At 38.8% G+C, this 13,920-nt stretch overlaps 1 pseudogene; it reads right to left on the reverse strand.

Annotated features, from left to right (window-relative positions):
* Positions 1–13,535: 13,535 nt before the first annotated feature.
* Positions 13,536–13,687, reverse strand: LOC112208509 (5.8S ribosomal RNA; annotated as a pseudogene).
* Positions 13,688–13,920: the final 233 nt, after the last annotated feature.

The raw sequence follows: 13,920 nt of genomic DNA on the forward strand, positions 1-13,920 counted from the left end.
AAGCTCTCCAAATACCCATTTGTAGATTCTTCAAAAAGACTGTTTCCAAAGTGATCAATCAGAAGAAAGTTTCAACTCTGTAGGATGAAAGCACACATCACAAAGTAGTTTCTCAGAAAGCTGCTGTCTAGTATTTATGTGAAGATATTTCCTATTTCACCATAGGCCTCAAAGGGATCACAAATATCCCTTTGCAGATTCTACAAAAAGACTGTTTCCAAACTGCTCAATGAAAAAAAAGTTTCAACTCTGTGAGGTGAATGCACATATAAAAAAGAAGTTTCTCAGAATGCTTCTGTCTAGTTTTTATGTGAGGATATTTCTTTTTCACCACAGGCTTGAAACCACTCAGAAATATTCCTTTGCAGATTGCACAAAAAGAATGTTTCCAAACTCCTCAATGAACAGAAAGGTTCAACTCTTTGAGATGAATGCAAACATCACAAAGAGTTATCTCAAAAACTTCTGCCTGGTTTTTATGTGAAGATATTTAGTTTTTCACCATAGGCCTCAAACTGCTCAAAAATATACCTTTGCAGATTCTATACAATGACTTGTTCCCAAACTGCTCAATGAAAAGAAAGGTTCAAATCTGTGATATGAAAGCATGCATTACAAAGAAGTTTCTCAGAATGCTTCTGTCTAGTTATTATGTGAAGATATTTCCTATTTTGCTATAGGACTCAAAGGGCTCAGAAATATCCCTTTGCAGATTCTACAAAAGGACTGTTTCCAAACTGCTCAGTCAAAAAAAAAAAAAGGTTCAACTCTGTGAGATGAAAGCATGCATCACAAAGAAGTTTCTCAAAAACCTCTGTCTAGTTTTTATATGAAGATATTTCCTATTTCACCATAGTCCTCAAAGGGCTCAGAAATGTCCCTTTGCAGATTCTTTGAAAAGACTGTTTCCAAACTACTGAATGCAATGAAAGGTTCAACTCTGTGGGATGAAGGCACATATCACAGAGAAGTTTCCCAGAATGCTTCTGTCTAATTTTATGTGAAGATATTTCTTTTTCACCATAGGCCTCAAATCACTCAGAAATATCCCTTTACAGATTGTGCAAAAAGACTGTTTTCAAACAGCTCAATGAAAAGGAAGATTCAACTCTGGGAGATGAATGCAAACATCACAAAGAGGTTTCTCAAAAATCTTCTGTCTGGTTTTTATGTGAAGGTATTGCCTTTTTCACCATAGGCCTCAAACCACTCATAAATATCCCTTTTCAGATTCTACAAAAATACTGTTTTCAAACTGCTTGATGAAAGAAAGGTTGAACTCTGAGATGAAAGCACACGTCACAAAGAAGTTTCTCGGAATGCTTTTGTCTAGTTTTATGTGAAGAAGTTTCCTTTTTTCACCATAGGCCTCAAAGAGCTCCAAATATCCACCTGCAGATTCCATGAAAAGACTGTTTCCAAATTGCTCAATCAAAAGAACTGTTCAACTCTGTGAGATGAATGCACACATAACAAAGAAGTTTCTCAAAAAACTTCTGTTTACTTTTTATGTGAAGATATTTCCTTTTTCACCATGGGCCTCAAAGCACTCCAAATATCCACTTGCAGATTCTACAAAAAGAGTGTTTCCAATCTGCTCAATCAAAAGAAAGGTTCCACTCTGTGAGATGAAAGCACACATCACAAAGAAGTTTCTTAGAAACCTTCTATCTAGTTTTTATGTGAAGATATTTCATATTTCAAAGTAGGCCTCAATGGGCTCAGAAGTATACCCTTGCAGATACTACAAAAAAAGTGTTTCCAAACAGCTCAATCAAAAGGAAGGTTTAACTCTGTGAGATGAATGCACACATCACAAAGAACTTTCTCAGAATGCTTCTGTCTAGTTTTTTTGAGAAGCCATTTCCTCTTTCACTATAGGCCTCGGTCCACTCACTAATAGCCCTCTGCAGATACTACAAAAAGTCTCTTTCCCAACTGCTGAATCAAAATAAAGGTTCAAATCTGTGAGATGAAAGCCCACATCACAAAAAGTTTCTCAGAAAGTTTCTGTCTAGTTTTTATGTGAAGATATTTCCTATTTCACCTTTGGCCTCAAAGGGATCACAAATATCCCTTTTCAGATTCTACAAAAAACTGTTTCTGAACTACTTCATAAACAGAAAGGTTCAACTCTGTGAGATGAATGCACACATAAAAAATTAGTTTCTCAGAATGCTTCTGTCCAGTTTTTATGTGAAGATATTACTTTTTCACCATAGGTCTCAAACCACAAATAAATATTCATTTGCAGATTGCACAAAAAGTATGTTTCCACACTGCTCAGTAAACAGAAAGGTTCAACTCAGTGAGATGAATGCAAACATCACAATGAGTTTTCTCAAAATGCTTCTGTCTAGGTTTTATGTGAAGATATTACTTTTTCACCATAGGCCTCAAGCTCCTCACAAATATCCCCTTGCAGATTCTACAAAATGACTTGTTGCCAAACTGCTCAATGAAAAGGAAGGTCCAAATCTGTGAGATGAAATCACACATCACAAAGAAGTTTCTCAAAAAGTTTCTGTCTAGTTTTTATCTGCAGATATTTCCTTTTTCACCATAGGCCTCAAAGCACTCCAAGTATCCATTTGCAGGCTCTACAAAAAGAGTGTTTCCAAAGTGCTCAATCAAAAGAGAGGTTGAATTCTGTGAGGTGAAAGCATACAGCACAAAGAAGTTTTTCAGAAAGCTTCTGTCAAGTTTTTATGTGAAGATATTTCCTATTTCAGCATAGGCCTCAATGGGCTCACAAATATCCCTTTGCAGATTCTACAAAAGACTCTTTCCAAACTGCTCAATCAAAGGAAAGTTTTAACTCTGTGACATGAATGCACACATCACAAAGAAGTTTCTCAGAATGCTTCTGTCTAGTTTTTATATGAAGATATTTCCTGTTCATAATAGGCCTAAAATGCTGCAAATATCCATTTGCAGATTCTACGAAAAGACTGCTTCTAACCTGCTCAATCAAAAGGAAAGTTCAACTCTGTGAGGTGAAAGCACATATCACAAAGAAGTTTCTCAGAAAGCTTCTGTCTAGTTTTTATGTGAGGATATTTCCTATTTCACCACAGGCCTCAATGGACTCACAAATATCCCTTTCCAGATTCTACAAAAAGACTGTTTCCAAACTGCTCAATGAAAAGAAAGTTTCAACTCTGTGAGGTGAATGCACAAATCATAAAGAAGTTTCTCAGAATGTTTTTGTCTTGTTTTTATCTGAAGATATTTCTCTTGCACCGTAGGCCTCAAATAGCTCAGAAATATCCCTTTGCAGATTGTACAAAAAGACTGTTTCCAAACTTCTCAATCAAAAGAAAGTTTCAACACTGTGAGATGAATGCACACATCACAAAGAAGTTTCTCAGAAAGCTTCTGTTTAGCTTTCATGTGAAGATATTTCTGTTTTCACCATAAGCCTCAATGGGCTCAGAAATATCCCTTTGCAGATTCTACAAAAGGACTGTTTAGAAAACTGCTCAATCCAAAGAAAGTTTCAACTCTGTGAGATGAATGCACACATCTCAAAGAAGTTTCTCACAATGGATCTGTCGAGCTTTTCTGTGAAGATATATCCTTTTTAACCATAGGCCTTAAACTGCTTACGAATATCCCTCTGCAGATACTACAAAAAGACTGTTTCCAAACTGCTGCATCCAAAGAAATGTTCAACTCTGTGAGATGAATACACACATCACAAAGAAGTTTCTCAGAATGCTTCTGTCTGGTTTTTATGTGAAGATATTTTCTTTTTCACCATAGGCCTCAAAGTGCTCCAAATATCCATTTACAGACTCTACAAAAAGAGTGTTTCCAAACTGCTCATTCAAAAGAAACGTTCAAATCTGTGAGATGAAAGCACACATCGCAAACTGGTTTCTCAGAAAGTTTCTGTCCAGTTTTTATGTGAAGATATTTCCTATTTCACCGTAGGCCATAAAGGGCTCACAAATATTTTTTGCAGATTCTTCAAAAAGACTGTTTCCAAACTGCTCTATCCAAAGAAAGGTCCAACTCTGTGAGATGAATGGACACATCACAAAAAAAATTCTCAGAATGCATCTGTTCAGTTTTTTTGTGAAGATATTTGTTTTTCACCCTAGGCCTAAATGGGCTCAGAAATGTCCCTTTGCAGATACTCAAAAAAGACTGTTTCCAAACTTCTCAATCTAAAGAAAGGTTCACCTGTGTGAGTTGAATGCATACATCACAGAGAAGTTTCTCAGAATGTTTCTGTCTAGTTTTAATGTGAAGATATTTACTTTTTCACCATAGGCCTCAAAGCACTCCAAACATCCATTTGCAGATTCCACAAAAAGACTGTTTCCAAACTCCTCAATCAAAAGAAAGGTTCAACTCTGTGTGATGAAAGCACACATCACAAAGAAGTTTCTCAGAAAGCTTCTGTCTAGTTTTGTGTGAGGATATTTCCTATTTCCCCACAGGCCTCAATGAACCCACAAATATCCCTTTGCAGATTCTACAAAACGACTGTTTCCGAACTGCTCAATGAAAAGAAAGTTTCAACTCTGTGATGTGAAAGCACACATAAAACAGAAGTTTCTCAGATTCCTTCTGTATAGTTTTTATGTGAAGATATTACTTTTTCACCATAGGCCCCAAACGGCTCAGAAATATCCCTTTGCAGATTGTACAAAAAGACTGTTTCCAAACTGCTCAATGAAAAGGAAGATTCATCTCTGTGAGATGAATGCACACATAAAAAAGAAGTTTCTCAGAATGCTTCTGTCTAGTTTTTATGTGAAGATATTTCCTTTTTCACCATAGGCCTTAAACCGCTCACAAATATCCCTCTGCAGATACCACAAGAAGACTGTTTCCAAACTGCTCCATGAAAACAATGGCTCATCTCTGTGAGATTAATGTACACATCACACAGAAGTTTCTCAGAATGATTCTTTTTAGTTTTTATGTGAAGGTATTTCCTATTTCATCATAGGCTGTAAAGGGTTCACCAATATCCGTTTGCATATTCTAAAAAAAGACTGTTTCCAAACTGCTCAAACAAAGAAAGGTTCAACTCTGTGAGATGAATGCACACATCAGAAAGAAGTTTCTCAGAATGCTTCTGTCTAGTTTTTATGTGAAGATATTTCTTTTTCACCATAGGCCTCAAACGGCTCAGAAATATCCTTTTGCAGATTTTACAAAAAGACTGTTTCCAAACTGCTCAATCAAAGGAAAGGTCCAACAGTCTGAGATGAATGCACACATCACAAAGAAGTTTCTCAGAGAGCTTCTATTTTGTTTTTATTTAAAGATGTTTCCTTTTCACCATAGGCCTCAATGGGCTAAGAAATATCCCTTTGCAGATGCTACAAAAGGACTGTTTAGAAAACTGCTGAATCCAAAGAAAGATTCAACTCTGTGAGATGAATGCACACGTCACAAAGAAGTTTCTCAGAATGCATCTGTCCAGTATTTTTTATGTGAATATGTTTCCTTTTTCACCATAGGCCTCAAAGCAGTCCAAATACCCATTTGCAGATTCTACAAAAAGAGTGTTTCCAAACTGCTCAATCAAAAGAAAGGTTCAACTCTGTGACATGAAAGCACACATCACAAAGAAGTTTCTCAGAAAGCTTCTGTCTAGTTTTTTTGTGAAGATATTTCCTATTTCACCACAGGCCATATAGGGCTCACAAGTATTTTTTGCAGATTCTACAAAAAGACTGTTTCCAAACTGCTCAATCCAAAGAAAGTTTCAACTCTGTGAGATGAATGGACACATCACAAAAAAGTTTACCAGAATGCTTCTGTCTAGTTTTTTATGTGAAGATATTACTTTTTCACCCTATGCTTCAATGGGCTCAGAAATATCCCTTTGCAGATTCTACAAAAGGACTGTTTCCAAACTGCTCTGTTGAAGAAAGGTTCACCTCTATGAGATGAATGCACACATCACAGAGATGTTTCTCAGAATGCTTCTGCCTAGTTTCTATGTGAAGGTATTTCCTTTTTCACCATAGGCCTCAAAGCGCTCCAAACATCCATTTGCAGATTCCACAAAAAGACTATTTCCAAACTGCTCAATCAAAAGAAAGGTACAACTCTGTGAGTTGAAAGCACACATCACAAAGAAGTTTCTCAGAAAGCTTCTGTCTAGTTTTTCTGTGAGGATAATTCCTGTTACACCATGGGCCATAAAGGGCTCACAAATATTTTTTGCAGATTCTACAAAAAGATTGTTTCCAAACTGCTCAATACAAAGAAAGGTTCAACTCTGTGAGATGAATGGACACAACACAAAAAAGTTTCTCAGAATGCTTCTGTCTAGTGTTTATGTGAGATATTTCCTTTTTCACCATAGGCCTCAAAGCACTCCAAATATCCATTTGCAGATTCCACAAAAAGACTGTTTCCAAATTGCGCAATGAAAAGAAAGTTTCAACTCTGTGAGGTGAAAGCACACATTACAATGAAGTTTCTCAGAATGTATCTTTCTAGTTTCTTTTTGTGAGGATCTTTTCCTTTTCACCATAGGCCTCAAACCACTCCAAGTATCCATTTGCACATTCTACCAAAAGACTGTTTACAAACTGCTAAATCAAAAGAAAGGTTCAGCTCTGTGATATAAATGCACATATCACAAAGAAGTTTCTCAGAAAGTTTCTGTTTAGTGTTTATCTGAAGATATTTCCTTTTTCACCATAGGCCTCAAAGTGCTCTGAATGTGCATTTCCAGATTCTACAAAAAGTCTGTTTCCAAACTACTCAGTGAAAAGAAAGGTTCAACTTTGGGAGATGAAAGCACACATCACAAAGAAGTTTCTCAGAATGTTTCTTTCTAGTTTTTTTGTGAAGATATTTCCTTTTTCACCATAGGCCTCAAAGCACTCCAAATATCCATTTGCAGATTCTACAAAAAGACTGTTTACAAACTGCTCAATCAAAAGAAAGTTTCAGAGCTGTGAGATTAATGCACGCATTACAAAGGAGTTTCTCAGAAATCTTTTGTTTAGTTTTTATGTGAAGATATTTCCTTTTTCACCATAGACCTCAAAGAACTCCAATTATCCATTTGCAGATTCTGCAAAAAGGGTGTTTCCAAACTGCTCAGTCAAAAGAAACCCTCAATTCTTTGAGATGAAAGCACTCATTAAAGAAGTTTCTCAGAAAGCTTCTGTCTAGCTTTTATGTGAAGATATTTTCTATATCACCAAAGGCCTCAATGAGCTCAGAAATATCCCTTTGGGGATTCTACAAAGGACTGCTTCCAAACTGCTCTAGCAAAAGAAAGCTTCAACTGTGTGAGACGAATGCACCCATCACAAAAAAGTTTCTCAGAATGTTTCTGTGTAGTTTTTATATGAAGATATTTCCTACTTCACAATAGGCCTCAAAGGGTTCACAATTATCCCTTTGTAGATTTTACAAAAAAAAACTGTTTCCAAATCTTCAATCAAAGAAATGTTCAACAGTGTGAGATGAATGCAAATGTCACAAAGAAGTTTTTCAGAATGCTTCCATCTAATTTTTATGTGAAGATATTTCCTTTTTCACCATAGGCCTCAAAGCGATCCCAATATCCATTTGCAGGTTGTACAAAAAGACTGTTTCCAATCTGCACAATTGAAAGACATTTTCAAATCTGTGAGATGAAAGCACACATCACAGAGAAGTTTCTCAAAAAGATACTGTCTAGTTTTTATGTGAAGATATTTCCTATTTCACCATAGGCCATAAAGGGCCCACAAATATACGTTTGCAGATGCTACAAAAATACTGTTACCAAACTGCTCAATCAAAAGAAAGTTTCAACTCTGTGAGATGAATGGACACATCACAAAGTAGTTTCTAAGAATGCTTCTGTCTAGTTTTTATTGGAAGATATTTCTTTTTCATCATAGGCCTCAAACAGCTCAGAAATATCCCTTTGCTGATTGTACAAAAAGACTGTCTCCAAATTGTTCAATCAAAAGAAAGGTTCAACTCTGTGAGATGAATTCAAACATCACAAAGAGGTTTCTCAAAATGCTTCTGTCTAGTTTTTATGTGAAGGTATTTCCTTTTTCACCACATGCCTCAAACGGCTCACAAATATCCCTTAGCAGATTCTACAAAAAGACTGTTTCCAAACTGCTCAATGAGAAGAAAGGTTAAACTCTGTGAAATGAAATCTCTCATCACAAAGAAGTTTCTCAGAATGCTTCTGTCTCGTTTTTATGTGAAGAAGTTTCCTTTTTCACCATAGGCCTCAAACCGCTCCAAATACCCACTTGTGGATTCTACAAAAAGACTGTTTCCAACCGCTCAGACAAAAGAACGGTTCAACTCTGGGAGATGAGTGCACACATCACAAAAAAGTTTCTCAGAAAGCTTCCATTTAGTTTTTATGTGAAGATATTTCCTTTTTTACCATGGGCCTCAAAGTGCTCCAAATATCCATTTGCAGATTCTACAAAAAGAGTGTTTCCAAACTGCTCAATCAAAAGAAAGGTTCAACTGTGTGAGATGGAAGCACACATCACAAAGAAGTTTCTTAGAAACCTTCTGTCTAGTTTTTACCGGAAGATATTTCATATTTCACCATAGGCCTCAATGGGCTCAGAAATACACCTTTGCAGATTCCACAAAAGGATTGTTTCCAACCTGCTCAATCCAATAAAAGGTTCAACACTGTGAGATGAATTCACACATCACAAAGAAGTTTCTCAGAAAGCTTCTGTCTAGTTTTTATGTGAAGCTATTTCCTTTTTCACCATAGGCCTCAAACCACTTGCAAACATCCCTCGGGAGATACTACAAAGAGACTATTTCCAAACTGTTCAATCAAAAGAAAGCTTCAACTCTGTATGATAAATGCACACATCACAAAGAAGTTTCTCAGAATGCTTCTGTCTAGTTTTTATGTGAGGATATTTCCTTTCTCAACAAGGCCTCAAACGTCTCCAAATGTCCATTTGCAGATTCTACAAAAAGATGGTTTCCAAACTGCTCAATGAATAGAAAGGTTCAACTCTGTGAAATGAAAGCACACATCACAAAGAAGTTTCATAGAATGTTGCTTTCTAGGTTTTTGTGAAGATATTTCCTTTTTCACCATAGTCCTCACAGTGCTCCAAATATCCATTTGCAGATTCTACAAAAAATGTGTTTCAAAACTGCTCAATAAAAAGAAAGGTTCAACTTTGTGAGATGAAAGCATACATCACAAAGAAGTTTCTCAGAAATCCTCTGACTAGTTTTTATGTGAAGATATTTCCTATTTCACCATAGGCCTCAAAGGGCTCACAAATATCCCTTTGCAGATTCTACAAAAGGACTGTTTTCAAACTGCTCAATCAGAAGAAAGGTTCAACTCTGTGAGATGAATGCATACATCACAAAGAAGTTTCTAAGAATGCTTCTGGCTAGTTTTTATGTGAAGATATTTCCTTTTTCACCATAGGCTTCAAAGCGCTCCAAATATCCATTTGCATATTCTACAAAAAGACTGTTTCCAAACTCCTCAACGAAAAGAGAGCTTCAACTCTGTGAGATGAAAGCACACTTCACAAAAAAGTTTCTCAGAATGCTTCTGTCTAGTTTTTATGTTAAGATATTTCCTATTTCACCTTAGGCCATAAAGGACTCACAAATATCCCTCTGCAGATTCTAGAAAAGGACTCTTTCCAAAGTGCTCAATCAAAAGAAAGGTTCAACTCTGTGCACATCACAAAGAAGTTTCTCAGAAAGCTTCTGTCCAGTTTTTTATATGAAGATATTTCCCTTTTCACCATACCTATCAAAGCGCTCAAAATATCCCTTTGCAGATTCTCTGAAAAGACTCTTTCCAAACTTCTCAATCAAAAGAATGGTTCAACTCTGTGAGATAAATGCACATATCACAAAGCAGTTTCTCTGAAATCTTCTGTCTAGTTTTTATGTGAAGATATTTCCTTTTTCACCATAGGCCTCAAGCTGCTCGCAAATATCCCTTTGCAGATTTTACAAGAACAGAGTTTCCAGACTCATTAAAGAATAGAAACTTTTATCTCTGTGAGATGAATGCACACCTTGCAAAACAGCTTCTCAGAAACATTCTTTATAGTTTTTATTAAAGATATTTCCTTTTTCACCATAGGCCTCAGAGAGCTGACAAATATACCTTTGCCAATTCTACAAAAATACTGTTTCCAAACTGCTCAATCAAAAGAATGGTTCAACTCTGTGAGATGAATGCACACATAGCCATGAACTTTCTCAGAAACTTCTGTCAAGTTTTTATGTGATGATATTTCCTTTTTCACCATAGGCCTCAAACTGCTCACAAATATCCCTTTGCAGATCCTACAAGAACAGAGTTTCCAATCTCCTCAAGGAAAAGAATCATTTACCTCTGTGAGATGAACACACACATCACAAAGCAGTTTCTCATAAATTTTATTTCTAGTTTTTATGTAAAGATATTTCCTTTTTCAACAAAGGCCTCAAAGCACTCACAAATATCCCTCTGCAGATTCTACAAAAACATCATTTCCAAGCTTTTCAATCAAAAGAATGGTTTAACTCTGTGAGATGAATCCACACGTCAAAAAGTAGTTTCTCAGAAAGCTTCTGTCTAGTTTTTATGTGAAGATGTTTCCTTTTTCACCATAGACCTCAAAGTGCTCACAAATATCACTTTGCAGATTGTACAAGAACAGAGTTTCCAGACTGGTCAAGGAAATGAAACGTTTAACTCTGTGAGATGAATGCAGACATCACAAAGCAGTTTCTCAGAAACATTCTTTATAGTTTTTATGTAAAGGTATTTCCTTTTTCACCATGGTCTCAAAGCACTCACAGATATCCCTTTGCAGATTCTATAACAACAAAATTTCCAAACTGCTCATAATTAGTTTTTAGGACCAACATGAGCATTTAGAAACACTGCTTGTGGTGCAGCACACATGTGTTATCCACACTGAAATTAGGAATTCAACAGAAGTTCATGTAAAGCCGAAAATGTGAATATTTGGGGGACCTTGGAGATGATCTAGCTCACTTTATTTTGTAGAAAAGAAAACAGATTCAGGGAAAGGGCATGCACTGCCTAAGGTGATTCCACAGCTTTGGTGCAGAAACAAAACACAGCTAAGGTGATTCATCAGGTTTGGAGCAGAAACGCAATACAATCTCTGTTCTTTGCTTCTCAGATCCAGAATTTTTTCACAATACTGAACTGCTTATGTTTCTGATTCCTTATTTTTTCTTTTTAAATTTTGCCAGTATTGTCTTACAAAGATCATATTCTTTACCCTAAATATTTAAATTGGTTACCACTATTGTCTCTTTATAAGTAAAATTACTAGTTGTTATTATAAATGATTATTCAATCACTTTTCATTTTGGGGGGTCCAGTACGAAGTTAGTAACAAATAAACACTATTGGCCTTGGCAATCCAAGAGGAGCTCAAGTCTTCCAGGGCACATCAGGAAAAGGCTAAATGACAGCTGTGCTGCGAGTGGACAGACTATTGAGTATTTGATGTTCTTCAACAATTTCATTAATCTTCAGTTTTTTTCCTCTTTGAAGTGAAAGTCTGCTATGACTTTCAACTTTCTTTTGAAATAATTATAGATTCACAGGAAGTTGCAAAATGTGCAGGGATGTCTTAGGTACTCTTCACTAATTCCAGTGGTGACATCTCGCATAGCCATAGAGCATTATCAAAACCTGGAAACTGACATAGGTACAATTCAGAAAGCTTACTCAGATCGCAACCGTTTTGCATGCATTCATTTTTGTACGTGTGTCTGTGTGTGCGTGTGTTCTGTTCATTTTTATGTGGTGTAGATCTCTGTAACTACCACTTCAACAGTCAAGATGCAGAACTGTAGCCTCACCACCAGGCTCCAACTTGGGATCTTTGCTGACACTCTGACACGTTATCCTCCACCCCTTCCCCTTGGCAACCCCATAGTCTGTTCTCCATCTTTACAATTTTATTTCAATAATTTATATAAATGTAATTGTACAAAATCGTATTTTTAAAGGGAAAAAACAAGTCACAGATAGTTTTGTTAGCACTGTAAAACAGTCTTTAACATTCATCTGTTTTATGTTCTATTTGTCTCAAAAAAATGTGCTTTGTTCTTTCCCATACTTTCTGATATCAGGATAGGAAATCAATACCAAACAAAACAATTCCATTCATTTTTTTCCACAGCTTGTTTTTCACTGTTGTTACCTAAAATTTATTGTTGCATTTACTCTTTCTCTCTGTTTTCCATCACATAAAAGTAACTTTGTGTTCTTTATCTCTTCTAAGAAAACTTGGTAATGAGCCTTTAATGTGACGCCTGGACCACCCTTGTTTTGATTTTGTGTTATGGGTATTCTTTTGTGTGATCGTTCTCATGGAGAGTCCTTGTGAAGCTGGGCTTTTCCAGTGGTTTGTCAAAATGGAAATAGATATTTAACAAACCAAACACAAAATGACCTTGTTCCAGGAATGCATCATTTCTGAGAAAACACTACCTCTTCCGACTAGATATTGTGAATATTACTCATATTATCCTTTGCTCCCTTTTATTAAAACTGTATTTTTTTACACATTTGTGTAACTCGGGTAATGAAATGTGAAACTAAGTGATTGCCTACCAATTACAATTAATGTTAACGATGCTACTGGGAGGCCACCCCTACAGTGGCTGTGCCAAGTCTAGGGACATGCTAGCTTTGCTAAGTTACATGAGATTGCCTACGTACTAAATGGAGGTGGGGGACGGGTCCGAGGACACGGCGGCGCTGCCCTGCCCCCACGGGCCCAGAGCTGGAGGCGGGCGCGCGATGGTGTATGACACCACAGTGTCCAGCGGATCACCACCAGGGGCAAGTGAACCACGGGACCACGGCCAGGAGCACTGCCAGACAGGCTGTGTGGCAGGCTTCCGGCCCCGGACGCACCATGACGTGCCGGGCGGGTGGGGGGTGGGCAGGGGGTGGGTGGGCGAGGAGGATGGTGCCTCGGAGGAGTGTTGGGGAGGAGGGGCACTGGAGCTGTGGTCGGCCAGTTGCTGGGCCGCCTCCAGGGGTGGACGGTGAACCGTGGCGACCGGGACGTGCTCCGCCACCTTCTCCCTGGTGGACCCTTCCTATTTGCCTTCTTCCCCACCCCCAACAAGCCCCCACCACCGACGTTGTGCGACGATGACGGCATGGGACCTTCCACCCTGCCAAGGCCAATGAACCCCGCACCATGCGCTGCATGAGGCAAGAGGGAGCCCCCAAGGGAGGAGCCCAGACCGTGATGGTGGCCACGGGAACTCGGCTGCAGCCGGCTATCTTCCCTCTCTTTTTTCACTGGTGGCGGTGCTGCCCTCTCTCTCTTCCTCACAGCCGGGAGCCCCCCTTCCCCACGCCACCCAATGCATGACCACACAGGGCCTGTGGGGGGAGGGGGAAGGGGTGGGCACAGCAGGAGAGGAGTGCGGATGTCGCTGGTCTGCACTTGGGGGGACAGAGGGCCCCGCGGGCCATGCCATGGAACAGCCGTGCACCCCGAGGAGCCTGGAGGCAACCCTGGGGGATTTTGATCGGCAAGCAACGCTCAGACAGGCATAGCCCTGGGGGGAACCCGGGCCGCAAGTGCATTCGAAGTGTCAATGACCAATGTGTCCTGCGGTTCACATTAATTCTCCCAGCTAGCTGCGTTATTCATTGAAGCAGCAGCCGAGTGATCCACCACTAAAAGTCATACAAGGTTGATTTGGCGAGGGCACTCCTAAGAACGGGAGGCCCTCCTGGCACAGCACGTCCCCCAGAGGGGTTACCTCAGGCCGGCCAGTAAGACAGCAATGGGACCAGACTCCAGAGAGGGGTTGGAAGGTTTCACAATACAGGGAGGCAGTGCCGACAATGGTGGGGGGGCAAACGCTGACACCACCCCATGGGAGCCCAGGGGTTCCCACCCCCACAGCGCGGGGCAC

This window comes from Pan troglodytes, chromosome 21, assembly GCF_028858775.2.
Source record: "Pan troglodytes isolate AG18354 chromosome 21, NHGRI_mPanTro3-v2.0_pri, whole genome shotgun sequence".
NCBI lineage: Eukaryota > Metazoa > Chordata > Mammalia > Primates > Hominidae > Pan > Pan troglodytes.